Consider the following 14423-nt stretch of genomic DNA (forward strand, 5'->3'; position numbering starts at 1 on the left):
AACGCTTCCGATTTTTAGGCTCTCCTAACTGACCTGGCTGGAAATATTTAAGGCCACAGGATTATCAGCGGGGACAAATGTGTGCTCCCTGTGTCCTCTTCCAGGGTAGGCCTCCCGCCTCCCTGCCTGCCCTGTGATTCTCAGGAAGGCAAGGCATGGAACTCCAGGCCTATTAAGGGTCTTCCCCAGCGGCCAGTTAGGCGCGGGCGCTGCAGACTAGCTGGAGAGGTGTGGGGGAGGGGACATTCATTCCTGCCGTTCAGCGACCAAGTCTTTCTAGGGACCCCTGGGCAGAGAGAGAGAAACTGGTCCCAGCGGAATGAGGGTGCAGGGGTCCTGCTAAGTGTCGCTAGTGATGACTTACACTGAGATCGCCCAGGAGAAGGGAGGGAGGAAGAGGAGGTGAGACCACGGTGGTGGTGGTGGTGGTGGTGGTGGTGGTGGTGGTGGTGGTGGTGGTGGTGGTGGTGGTGGTGAGCTCAGAGGAACCCAGCTGCCACTGAGCTCTAGGGTGCCCTGCAAGTCTCACCAGCCTACGCATCCCTGTTGTTAAGAGGCTGAAGCTGGGACTCCAGAGCTCCTGTGGCCACATTCAGCTGGCTCGCGTCCCTCCCTGCCCCGCCGCCCTCCCTGGCCGCGCGACCGCCGGAGCCCCCTCCCTCCTCTCTCGCCGAGCTGCGCGCTCCGCCCGTGCAGCCGCCACCACCGCCACCGCCGCCGCGTGCTCCTGCTGCCTTCTCGCTTCAGCCGAGCCAGCCGGAGGAACGAGCGGGGGGGCAGAGAGAGAGAGAGAGAGAGAGAGAGAGAGAGAGAGAGAGAGAGAGAGAGAGAGAGAGAGAGTCGGCGAGGCAAGCGGAGCGGGGACACGGAGCCGTTGCTCCGGAACCAGCGGAAACCTCCTCCGAGAGCAGTCGGGAGCCTGCCCCAGCAGCTCGCGTGATCGCCGGAGACGCTGCGGCCGCCACCGCCGCTCCAACCCGGCCTCTCGCGCTCCTTGCCGCCGGCTCGCCTGGGCGGCCGGGATGCAGCCGGGGCATGGCCGCCAGGGCCCCGTCACCTGCCGCGGGGAACGCTGAACCCGTGAGTAGCAAGACCCTGGGCTTCCACCTCGGTCATCACCATCACGAGGGGCCGGCTGGGACTGTGGGCACGGCCCGGGGAGGGGCGCACGGGACCCCGCAATGGGAGGCGGGGCCGGCGAGGACGCGGGGCTGTGGAGCATGGCCAGGGACAGACCTGAGGTCGCGCGAGGATGGGGTGGCGCCCTTGGGGGTCAGGGGTCCGCGCGCGGGGTCGGGGTTCCTGAGTTCTGCGGGGGCTGGGGTCCCGGCTCCGGGCTTAGGGCTCCGCAGGGAAACCAGAGGGGAGATTTTGTGAATGGGAAGGCCCAGGGTCAGGCTCCATGGAGACACCGGGGAGTCCCGCGCGCTGCGTGCCCGTGGCGGCGGCGGCGGCGGCGGCGGCGGCGGCGGCGGCGGCACAATGCCCGGCTCTGGGAACTCCCAGACTGGGGGGAAGCCGTGGCGCGCGGAGATCCCAGCCCGCGGGGCACATCAGAGAGGCGGCCCCAACCCGAGGGGCTGGAAGCAGGACTGGCGACCCTGATGCGCTGCGGCGTGCGACTCTCGCCACCCCCAGTCTCAGGAGAGCTGCTGGGTTCCAGGAGGAGAGCCACTGAGGAACTGATGACCCCCAAGGAGTTGTGGGAGGGCTGAGGTCCTCCTCGGCTCCCTCGGGAGGACCAGGGCCCGCAGCGCCCCGGCATGCGTGGAACGGGCGCGGGTGGCGCGCAGGGCTCTCCAGTCCGCGAGCTGGGGGGCGCTCGGGGCCGAGTCTTCCCACAGGCGTGAACAAGGATCGGAGGTTACTGCTCGCTTAGGCACAGCCACAGGGCCGGGACAGCCTGTTTGGGAAAGCTTTGCTAAGATGGCCTGCACCACCCTAGCCCAAACTTTCTGACTAGTGGCCCCATGGGGCGGTGGGGCTCGCCTGCGGCTGTCTTCTTCAGGAGAGGGGTGTCAGGGGGTGGCTTCAGGCCGGCGGTCCTTTGGGGGCTCCCTGATGAAGCTTCGCCTCTATCCATTGGCACGCAGCCCCTCAGTGTTCTGGCCACCCAGGTCTCGCACCCAGTCTGTTAAGGCGCGGCGAGCACGAAGGGGCATCGAGACCCTACTAGACAGCTGGAGCAGACTCAGGGTCTTGGGTCTTAGATGAGGTTGGGGGTTGGTTGGCTGTTCACGAAGCCCACTGACGTCGGCTAGTATGGGGGGGGGAACGAGGTGAGGAAAGTCCAGAACGGCAGAGCCACATTCCTGCTCCCCCTTTTGGATTCTGCTTTTCAGACGCACTCTAATTATTTAATGGTCACTTTTAAAAAGGACGCCGGAGGCGCCGGTAGTCTTTCGATGTGCGAGGCACCCACAGTGGAAGCTAAGGACAGGGACTGAGAGATCCTTTCTTCTGGGCAAGTTCCTTCCTCCTCCGGCTGGAGGTGAAGTGCCTTCTGGTGCACGCAGGGTCGTTAATTTTCTGTCACAAACGTTGGCCAAGCTGGGGACGCCTCGGGCGTGCATCGGGGAGTCTAGGGTCCAGAGTAGGTACGGGGCTAATGGAGTAGGGTCTCGGGTAATGAGGTTTTTTAGCAGAAATCAGCTTTGGTTTTACTGGTCTGCAAAAAATAATGAAAAAAAAAAAGTACAAACATTACGGCAAAACGAGCTCATTAAGTGCGCATCGCGGATCAGGGCGGATGTCTTAATCAGGCTGCGCTGGTAACGGGGATATTACACTAATTAAAACCAGACCCTCCAGGTGAGCGACTACTGGGAAGGGAGAAAGTTGTAGAGAAGGCGCCTGCTGGTGGAAGACAGGCGCTGGCGGCTGCGAGGCGGTCAGGGCCTCTGTAGGGTGGGCTCGTGGGTCAGGGGGCGCCTTCTCAGGGCCAGCCCCTCGGTCTCCCGCGGGCAGGGAGCTCCCGTGGGCCCGGAGGGAGGATTGAGCTGCCGCCTCCGCCCTCCCCGGAGACCAGAGGCCTCCCTGCGTGGGAGCTAAGCGCACTGCACACTCGGGGAAGCAGCGCTTAACCCCTCCTTTCCCGGCTGGGCTTGGAGCTGGGCTGTCTCCACGCTGGAGAGGGGGAGATGGGGAACCCACAGGAGGCTAGGGAGGCGAGGCAGAGCTGAAGGGGGAGCATCAGGCCCATCAGGTGCTCCTACGGAGGCAGCTGAGTGCCAGGGGAGGTTTGGCCAGGTCGTACAAGCTGTTTGCCCTGAGCCACCGAGGATTTCTGGTACAGATCAACGTTTTCAACCGCTCTGCACGCCCTCCCACTCTCGCCAATGAAAGAGAACCCGGACAATTACTCTGTACCATCCTTCCTGGAGGCCTGGGACCCAAACAACCAGATCGTCCTGGGTCTATAGGAAGAGCGTGGAGTCTAGGAAAGTCCCATAGATCGGGCCTCTAGCAGTGCTGTGCCTTCACCTTCGCTGCAAAGGCTCCACGACCTCAGGCAGAGCCGCAGCAGGCCTGGGTGAATTTACTGCCCTTCAGCAGGGACCAGACGCTGATCAGGAGCAAAGGCCGACCCGCCACGCAGCCGCACAGAGGTCGGCAGCACCAAGGACAGGGCTAGGGCCGAGCTGCCGCGTTCCACCTCTGTCTGACTGTGTCCTGTGGCCACTGAGACCTAGGACTTATTAGTCCTCATCCTGCCTGGAGGGAACAGGAGAAGTCCTCATGCCACCAGGGTCAGGGTGGTCCAGGCCAGAGCAGAGGTAATTACAGCAAGGAAGTCTCCTGGGCGTCATTCCCCAGTGTGTGGTCTTGTGGCAGCCAGACAAGAGAGATGGAAGGGCTATTTGATGCATGGGGATGGACTAGGCAAGCAGAGACGATGCCATTTCTTAGCACCTGGTCTTAGCTAAGCTGGCTCAACAGGGTCTGGCCTCCATTGTGTGGCCTTCTAGCTGGCATCCTGGTACCTGCCTGCTCCCTTGCTATATAGAAGCTAGAGGCCCTGCTCCTCAGGGCAAGATTTACCCGCCCCTCCCCCACAGTGCAGACCGTCTTTTGGACCTGGATGGACCGTGGGGTCAAACAGAAAGGCTTGGACCAGTAGAGCATCTGTCATACCTAGAAGTGCCGATTCGGTGGTGGCGATGGTGGGGGATATTCTGGGGCAGGGAGGAGAGGTGAATCTGTCCACTGGTCAAGAATTGAGATGTTATTTCTGAGTGACTGCAGCACGAGGCTCACCTCCCCGCCCCCCCCTCCCCAGTCCGTCCGTGAGCTTGTGAGGTTTGGTCTGTTGTCTCTCTCTCTCTCTGTTTATTTATCTCCTTCACTCCTGCCTGATACTCCGTTATAAAGACAAATGGGGCCTGGCACGCAGCTGACGTGCGTGCGGTGAGGAATTTTTTATTTTTGAACAAGTGAGGGGGAGAAACCATCTCGAAAGTTTCCCCCTTCCACAGAGCTGTCTCTGCTGGGGAGCCCGCCTCTCCCCGAGTCCTCGCCTGCAGCAGGCCTTCCTGCCTGCGTGGGCCCCCGGCTTCGCAGACACCTCCCATTTGTATCAACATCTTTTGGATTAGCTGCTTGCCTCCCCCTATCCTCTCCTGAAGCAGCCCAGCATTTTCACAGGTTCATGAAACATTCAGGGCAGCCTAAACATCTTGTTTTCTGCCGCCTTTCTGAAGTCAGCTGCCATTCCAGGCAGCAGGGTCTCTTGCTTAATTTTTATGTTCTGCTTCATCTCTTTCTCAGAGCACCCTGTGCTTTCTGGGCCGGGTGGATGCTTTTGGGGTTTCCTGCCATGCTACCCCTGAGTAGCTGCCAGTGGTGGAAGGGAGGTGATTTCTAGGTGCGTAGTGGGGCCTGCTCCATGCTAGGGGACCAGTGCTCTGACAGGGGTGCCTGGGGACCCATCCGATGCACCACCCGATAATCACGCTCTTCAGAGCAATGCTCTTAGTAAATTACTGTGTTATCACAGCTTCCCCAACACTCACTTGACACCAAAACATGCCTCAGAAGGTGACTTTAGATAATGAAGAGTATTACGATCTGTCACTGCATGTGAGAATGTTTCCTCTGGCAGCCCGGGGCAGGCTCAAGTGCACACACACACACACACACACACACACACACACACACACATTGCATCTGCACAGAGGCTGCAACATGGAGGGGGGGGGCTGGATTAGCTGCCCCCAACTCAGGAGCCACTTAGAAGGGTCCTCTGTGCAGGATGGCCAGCATGAGGAAGCCCCGTGGTTTGGGAAAGGATATGGCCTCCCTTTTGCTTTTGTGGTTTTTCCCAGTCCATCTCTCTGTTGTGGGGATGAAACTCCGGACCAAAGGAGGCCTGAAGAAGAGGTTTATTACGTCTTACATTCATTGTGTCTACCATGGAGGGACGTCAGAGGCAGGAACTCAGAAGAGACCACGGAGGGATGCTGCCTACTTCCTCTGACTTGCTCAGCTCCCTTTCTTGTACAGCCCAGAACCACCTGCTTGACGTGCATCCCCAACAGTGGGCCCGGCACTCCTGTGTCAATTAGCAATTAAGGCAAAGTCCTGCAGACACCCCCACAGCGTAAGCCCATCTGGGCAGTTTTCAGCTGAGGTTCCCTCTTTCTAGGTGTCAAGTTGACAGCTGGTGTTGAGAGAGCCAGGGTCTTAACGGGTGCCTCCCTGAGGTACCTGAGTTCACGGAGTCTCCAGGAATTCATCTTTGTGCTTCTCAGAAGCCAAACAGAGCTCTGTGGGAGGGGCCTAGGCTCTGTGGGAGGGGCCTAGGCTCTGTGGGAGGGGCCTAGGCGCTTGTGCCTCTTGGCGGCCCTGGCTGAATGTCTTCTGGTCTAGGGTGATTATAGGTCTGAGGGGCAAGCTCTCGGTACCCTCTTGCCTCCATTGGCCGTCTCTTTTGATTATTTGGCAGGGTGGCTGTGGTACAGACGCTAAACAAGAGAGGATGACAGAAAACAAGGATGAGCCGGGCTATTTCCCCGTCAGCCACACACATTCTCAAGGAAGGGAGATGTGGACTCCAGAATCCTCCTTACAAGTAAACATGGAAAAAATAAAAGCAAAAACAACAACAACAAAAACCCTTCCCTTCTCTCCAGTCTCCACTCCTGCACAGTACACAGCCAGCTCCCACCTCCCCTGGCTGAGAGAGAGGCTCCTGCTATCTCTGGTCCCACCGACCCACCGAGGGGGGGGGTCTCCAGTTTCCTGTTAGGCCCTGAGGCAGAAGATTCCTAGTCACAGTTCTCCTTCAAGACCCCACTACCTAAGGCCAGGACGCTGCTTTCCCAGCAGAAGGACCCCGTGCACATTTCTAGTGCTGCTTTGCCCAGTTACAGCTTCGCTCATTGTACAGACTGAGACCTTTCGCCGGGGTCTCAGGGACAGGAGCAAGGTGCAGAGCCGCTCTCCTCGCTACGCGTTCCTCAGAGTGAGCGTGCGGTCTCCGGTGGCCGTTAGTCTGCCGCCTGGGTGGGAACGCCACCACCTCACATGCCACTAGGGCCATCTCGGCTGCAACCCCCTTTAGTTAGGTTTGTCTTGTTGTGATAAGCGCCATGACCAGGGCAACTTGTAGAAAGATGAGTTTATTTGGAGTTACTGAGTCTGGGAAGTGGAGTAAAGGCGCGGAGGTTGGAGCAGGAAGCGGAGGGCTTTCATCGTGGGCTGTAAGCGGGAACCAGAGAGGAGTCATTAGATTTTCACAACCTACCCTCGGTGCCATGCTTTCTCCAACAAGGGCACACCTCCTAAACTTTCCCAAACAGTGCCACCAACTGGGGACAGGGTCGTCAGATGGGGAACAACTCATTGAAACCCACCACATACGTTTTGTAAGAAACCAGACCTGTTTGCAGGTAAAGAAAGACGCCATTTCCATCTCTCTGTGGTTCCCCTTGATGCAGTTGGATATGGGGAAACGAGGTTACCAAAGTGACCTTTTGTACTAGAGGTGGGCTCCTGGTCTTGCTTTAAAATCTCCCTTCACCCAAACAAACAAACAAACCCAAATATGTGACCTCACACTAGATTCTTCGCTGCTGGGCACATGAGACCGAGACAGTTGCACGCAGACCCGAGAGCCGTTCAGATTTCTGTGAGCAGTTCAGACACCAAGGGCTGTGGCTCTGCTCACTGGTGTTCCCCGTCCCTGTCACCAGCCTCAACTTAAAGATGAAGGCAGCAGGGGTGGTGGCCCCCACTGTCTCCAGGGTGAATGTCTTAGGGACGGGGAAAGCAGCAGTTCACATGCCAGGCCTTGAACGAGAAGCGTTTTCGAATGAGGACAGATGAGCTGGCTGCTCTTCAGGTGTGGCTCTGTATAGATCCACTGAGGCCCAAAGACACGAGCTTTGTGTGGATCCAGGGGGCTGGAAAGATGGCTCAGGAATAAAGGGCTCTGGCTAATTTCCTGGAGGACCAGAGTTCGACTCCCAGGAGCCTACATGGTGGCTCATGTTATCTGTAACTTCAGTCCCAGGGGAACCAATGGATCCAATGCCCTCTTCTGGCCTCGAAAGGGCAGTGTATCTATATCTATATCTATATCTATATCTATATCTATATCTATATCTATATCTATATCTATATCTATATCTATATCTATATCTATATCTATATCTATATCTATATCTATATCTATATCTATATCTATATCTATATCTATATCTATATCTACATATATATTATATATAACATATATATATATATGTGTTATATAGATAATACATCTTATATAATATAGATGAAGCCTCCATATACACAAAGCTGTAATTTGTCTGAAAGACGGATTCAGTTTGAAGCAAGATTTACACTTAGAAATGATTGCTTCAGGCTGGAGAAATAGCTCGGCAGTTAGGAATGAATACTGCTCTCTCAGATGGCCTGGGTTCAGTTCCCAGACCTCACATCAGACAGCCTAAACCTGCCTATACTTCCATGCCCAGGGATACCAGACACCTCTGGGCTTCATGGGCACCCATAGACACGTGCACACGTCCCCCCACAATATGTATAATGAAAGATAATAAAAATAAACAACTTCTCACTTAACTTTAATAGTTTAAAGTTCTTACCGAGTTCAGATATGTGATTTGCTGGCTGTATTAAAGAGGGGGAGGGGGAAATTTTTTTTCAAGACGTGTGTGTGTGTGTGTGTGTGTGTGTGTGTGTGTGTGTGTGTGTGCGTGCGCATAGTCCTAACTGTGCTGGAACTCACGCTGTAGACCAGGCTGGCCTCGAACTCACAGATCTATCTACCTCTGCCTCTGGAGTGCTGGGATTAAAAGTGTGCACCACCACTGCCTGGTGAAATTTCTCTCCCCCCACCTTGGAATTAGGCGCCACCCCAGGGTTTGGATTGAGGTGACTCCTGTCTTTCACCCTGTCTGGTTGTTGACAGTTGCAGCAGAGAGAGGGGCTTGTGCACTCTGTTCTCATCAGAGAAGCATCAGGATGACTTAAAATTATTATTATTATTGTTGTTGTTGTTGTTATTATTATTATTATTATTATTATTATTATTATTTGCCATGCTGGGGATGGAGCTAGGGCATAACATATGCCAGACAAGTCCTCTGCCAGGGAACCACACCTCCAACTGCTTGGGGCAACCTCTTAATAGTTCACAGGAGGTTGCCCCACACCTTGCAGACCCTGAATTGTGAGAACTAGGGTGAGATAGGAAACTGAAGATGGTGCTTTTGTCTCAGTGCGAATGAGACTCCCCCTGAGGCCCCTAATGGGCTCCACTGCTGTCCCAACTCACATGCTGCCACTGCTCACCTTCCTGAAGGCTTGTTCTGGCCGCTTATTCTGTTAGCTTCAGCAGCGATCTGTTACCTAACGGTCCTCCCCTTGAGACCGGACGGGTGAGGCAGCTCAAAGAATCACCTGTTGGGCTGGGGAGATGACTTAGTGGTTAAACTACTCACTGTGCAAGTGTGAGGGGCAGGGTTCAGACCCTCAGAACACATGTGAGGTTCCGGGGTGGATGTGGTAGCCTGCTGTAATTCCAGCCTTGGAAGGCAGAGGTAGGCGATCCTCAGAACAAACTGACTGTGGAGACCAGCCATGTTGGGTGAGCTCTGGGTTTGATTGAGAGACGCTGACTCATTGAATCAGGTGGAGGAATGTTCTAGAAATCAAACCTACATGTTACTTGCACCCCAACCCCCACACACACAAGCACACACAAGCACACATAAGCACACACAAGCACACATAAGCACACACAAGCACACATAAGCACACACGCACACGCACCACATATATGTGAAAATGGAAAAAGGGAAAACAACGGTCACCTGGGATAGTTAGAGGGACACCAAAACAGAACACAGTCCCTGGAATAAACGTGGACGTGAACTACATTTTACAAGACCTCAGAGCCCGTGGGGGAATGGCGGTGCTGTGGCCTGTGCAGTCATCCAGCCTGTTACGGAAGGGGACATAAGATTACCCACATCATCACTCACGGTAATCTCCGAGACCACAGGTGCCCAGCTGAGACTTGGCCTGCTGCAGGGACGTTGACGTAGACTGGCTTCACCACCTACCTCTGTGCAGGAGGCAGAAGAGGAGCAGGCATGTGTCAGGTCACATGAGGGACGAAGGCGCAGCTTCAGAGCTATTTCCTGATTACGAGGCGATGCTGTTTAAAAGCAGCTCCGGGTGACCTCAGAGGCGACCTCACGGGAGGCTCAGCGTCACAGTGTAGCTGAGGTGGGGATGCCAGATGACCCTGCCTTGTTCTGGTGACTTAAGGGTGCGAGCATCTCCAGGATGCTCACACTCAGGAGCGCCCTGTGTCTGGGCAAGAGATGTGAGGTCCTCTCTGAAGACCTGTGTGTGAGGGGTCACTCTGGACATGGTGCCCAAGAGGTTAGGCTCCTGCCTGTCCCCTGCTATGTCCTCTAGAGAGGCCTCATGCCTCCTCTCCTGGTGGGAATCAAGAAAACCACACCTGGAGTTGGGAAGGCAGTAGGGGCTTTGGCTGTTGTATAGAGATGGGGTACCGGTCGTGTCGAGCTGGGAGGAAGATCTATCATGGCCACCGTACCCACCATCCTGGACTCCCGAGCCCGTATGTTGCTGCTAAGACATTTCCTCCCAAGCTGAGTGAATGCACTTCACCCCACCCACAGCATGGAGACGTTTTCAGGGTCTTGGGACGCGCAGCACACGAAAAAGCAAAGCGTAGCTCTGAGAGACCCATTAGAAATAAAGAGAGAGCCTGCCCACCTCTCTAAGATATTGACTCTCCCTCACCGAGGAGATACCATTAAGCTCAGGTTGGGGGCCTAATGCAGCGAGGGGAAGCAGGCCCTCAGGGATTGCCCGCACAGGCTGTTGGCGCACTGCGGGTGGGCGAGGGATCTCAGGCTTCCTCCTGCATTCCCTCTGAGGGCCAGTAATGGGGCCTCGAGGCGGTGCTGTCGGAGGGTACATTAGTCAAGTACTTTGGAATCTTAGCAGGAAGGAGAAGTGCCAGAGGAACTTAAGGTGAGAATTATGGTTGTCAGCGGCACAGTATTGCAATCAACACTCCTTGACAGCCCACGAGGCAGCTTGCTTGATACCGAGACATCTGCATTCCTTCAGTGGTGCCCAGAAGACAGGGACGCAAGGCGGACTGTGACGATGCATTTGTTGGTGGGGGGCACTGTCCTTTCCCTGATCTCTAAGGCTCTGGTTATAAGGTCTGAGATGACGACCGTCAGAGAGCTGTCTGCCAGCGCGTCTATTTCTCTTTCTCGCTCCGCACCTCATCCTAGGCCACTTAGGAAAGACAGACAGAGGCTGGAGAGGTGGCTCGGCTGGTAAGGCACTTGGCTGTGCAAGCATCGGGGCCCAAGGTCAAACTCTAGACGTGCATGTAAGGGGGCTGGACACCGTGGCAGGTGGTTGTAATCCCAGAGGTGGGGGGAGGGGTGAGACAGGAGGACCCTCAGGCTTACTGTCTGGTCATTCTAGCCTAATTAGTGAACCCCGGGGCAACGAGAGACCCTGTATCGAAGGTGATGGGCAGCATTGCCAAGGAGGACGCCCGAAGTTGTCTCTTGGATCGCACATACTCAGGCGTGTGCACAGGTACACAATTAATTTAAAAAACAAAATAGAGGAGCACAAACATGGACTCTGCGTTCTTTTGACCGGCTGCGTACCACCCCTGGCTGGAACTCCAGGCTAGTTTGCCTTGAATTAGAAAATGAAGGCCTAGTTCCATCTGTGTGATGGCTGGCATCGGTTTTCCTGCCCCGTCCGTACTTCAGCAGCTATGATGTCGCAGGGTCCTCAGGATGGTCTTCTGCTTTGAAATAGAGATCTCCCCAAAACAGACAGGACGACGAAGTGGTGGGACCGGGTCTTGTATGTTGAAGGTGCCCCTCCTTCACAGATTGATTTTCATTCTCAGAAGCCGTCCACCTGCCTGTCTTCCAGGGAACAAATCTCTCCCCGTTCCTTGGTATGTTTCCCTCACACCCCACGAAGAAGACACACGAGACCTACTTTGGAAAACCGCAGGCCCCAAGGACGGCTTCCCATAAACTAAACCAGTGCTAGAAGATGAAGTCGGGAAAGGAGTCTGCGTGATCACCCAGAGCTCAGCACTTTGAGACACATCAACAGATGTTGGAGTTACAGAAGATATCTGGGCTGTTGGAGGGGAAAGAGGGGCGCTTCAGACTCTGTAGCTGAGTTTCCCGGTGCCCAGCTCTCCAGACACACTGGAAGGGTCTTTGGATCACGTCAGGCCCCACCGCACCAGGAGGAGTGCAGGGAAACCCCCTTTGCCAACGTTTCCCCTTCTAGACAAGCTTTGCAGCTAGCCGAGGGAACTCTGGGATGCTCTGAGGTCCTGTGTTCTTTCCTGGAGTGTTCGAAGGGCACTGCACCAGCCATATCCAGCCAGCACCCTGGAAGCAGACAGAGGTCCTGACAGACTCCAGCTGCAGTGTTAGCTCTGTAGCATGTTGAGTCACGGCGGCAGAGTCCCCTCCCTGTCTGTGACTCCCCCGTCTGTGACCTCTGATGCCTTGTCCCCCATTTTCTTCTCTGTGCTTCCAAGCCGGCTCTTCAGGTGGGATCTGGTGAGGGGCAGCCGTTGGAGGTCAAGCAGCCAGGAGGAAAGATTTATGGCTCCGCCCAGACCTGCCTGATGGTCGGTTAAGGTAGGCTTGGAGGAGAGAGAAGTTGTTAAGAGGTAGGATGGTTGGAATAAATCTGTCACCTCCTGCCTGCCTGCATCCCAGGGCCTTTAAGCAGGATCCTCCTTGGCATGGGGTGGAAGATTCCAGAAGAGACTGTGAGGGAAGCTGACCTGCTCAGAACTCTACCAGAGCCGGGTCCTGGAGGTCCTGTGTCTTCTTACTAACGTGGTTCACACTGGCAGACTTAGGAGAGAATCCCAGCACCATCTCGGCATCCGGCCAACATGAAAGCCACAACTCCAGGGCGTCCATGCATGGCTAGGCATGCAAAGGAACACACACGTGTGTCCAGATTCGAGACATGCATCCTGCTTGTTGGGGGGCATAGCACACATGCATGTTAACCATCACTTGTGTGTTCCTGCCCTCACGGCGTGCGCATATGTCCTATCCTGTGTTCCGGTGTGCAAGTTCACCTCTTGGACCCTCTCGACCTGTCTGCGTGTCTGGCCCTCCTCGAGCCCGCCAGCCGCCAGACTTCTAAGCAGCCACCGAACCCCACAGTCATTCTTCTTCATTTGTTCTCCGTGTTATTTCAGTACCTTGAAGATGCTGGCAGGTTCCTCAAGGAAACTTTGTCTTTGTGGTGAGGAGATGCCAGTGCTCCGCGGGCCTCCCACCGGCTAATTGCCAATATGATCCCGCGTGGGAGACTTGTCGTTCCTGGAAGCGCTCTTTATTCCGTGTGTTTCCCTCCTCCTCCACCGCCCCTCCCGCCACCACCCCACTGTGGTCTGATTTCCACACGGAGATGGAGCCGCTCCCTGTGAGGCCCGGGCTGTGGCATTAGTGGCTATTCAGCCAGCCAGCAGGCCAGGCCTTTCATTAACTTGGATACTACAATTATGTGCACCGAAAGGCTGAAAGGGGCCGTGTGGGATTTTTTCTTCCCTGAAAAAAAAAAAAAAAAGAAAGAAAGAAAGAAAAATCCTTCAGCTTTTCACAGCCCCAGCCTTGGCCGCCGAAGCAGCCATGACACAGGCCGTTCTGTCCCCCAGAGTCAGTGTGTAATAAACTCAGCGTGCAGGGCGCAGACGGGGTGGGCTGGGCCCTGCCATTGTTGAGTCATGGATACCTCAGCTCCCGAGGAGGTCACACTTCAATGCTGCCTGCTACGGCCGTCTGTCTCTCGGTGACGGAGGGCAGTGTGCATGCTTGCGTGTATGTGCGTGTGCTTGGGAGGTGTAGCCAGCCACAGGCAGGAGGGTGTCCTTCTTATTATTGTCCCCTGCTCAAACGAGGGTGGTCCTGAGGCCATGGCTCATACTGACCTCACTGAGCCCACTCGAACCCTTCCAGTGACCTCTTGAATCTTTTAATATCTATATATGTACATAGGACGTATGTATGTCTCTGTGTTGTTTTATTTATTTGATTTATTTATTTTGACAGTTTTGATATACCAGGCGACTCTCCAACTGGAGTCATAGCTGAGGGTGACCTCGGACGTCTGATCCTCCTACCTCTGCCTTCGAGGTCCTAACCTTACAAGCATGTGCCACCAAGCCTGGCTGATGTGTTGCTAAGTATTGAACCTAAGGTTTCATGCACGCTGGGCGGACGCTCTACCGACATCCCCAACCCAGGAGTCTGTCGTCGTTTTGTTTTGTTTGTTTTTATTTTGGTGTGTGTCTGGGCTCAGGGTAAAACACTGCTGAACACATTGCAAGGAGCTGGTAGAGGTGGGCTCCTTAGATACAGTCCCCTCGGTGCTCCCAAATGTGCTATTTGGGGGGGGGTGTGCTCTGTTATCTTAAGGAAGGCGGGCACCTAGCCACCTAGCACTGGATAACCCCAAACTCACAAACTTACTGCTCGAAATGCCCCATGGTTACCATGGTTACTTCCCAGGCCTGTGCAGTGGCCAGGTCTCTCTCTTTCCGAGGGAAAACCATCGGGTAGGAGTTAAGTCCTTCATCTAGGCCCCCTTCATCTGTTCCTGCTCAGCTCTTGCATGGAGGGAAGGAACCCGAATGGGGATTTTCCAGGACCTCGGAGTGTGAGATTCTGGAGACAGAACTGGTCTCCCACGCTAAAATAATTATAGCCAGGAGAACTAAGTTAAGGCCTTTAACAAGAGGGCGGGCAACGTGCCTGCGCGAGGCTGTCTCTGTTGGCTTTGTAACCCAGGGCTCTGCTTGCCTGTGCCTGGTTGGACCTGCTGGGGAAGTCTACCTG

General features: G+C 55.3%; 1 protein-coding gene across 5 annotated transcripts in view; it reads left to right on the top strand.

The window, feature by feature from the left end:
- The first annotated feature begins 656 nt into the window (after positions 1-656).
- The window catches only part of Rbfox3 (RNA binding fox-1 homolog 3), a 438537-nt gene continuing 424770 nt past the window's right edge, over positions 657-14423 (top strand). For all 5 annotated transcript variants that reach the window (XM_032912140.1, XM_032912143.1, XM_032912142.1 and 2 more), the window contains exon 1: positions 657-1080. The gene's annotated coding sequence lies outside the window, so the exon portion shown is untranslated. The remainder of the gene's footprint in view (positions 1081-14423) is intronic.

This window comes from Rattus rattus, chromosome 9 (genome assembly GCF_011064425.1).
Source record: "Rattus rattus isolate New Zealand chromosome 9, Rrattus_CSIRO_v1, whole genome shotgun sequence".
Lineage (NCBI taxonomy): Eukaryota > Metazoa > Chordata > Mammalia > Rodentia > Muridae > Rattus > Rattus rattus.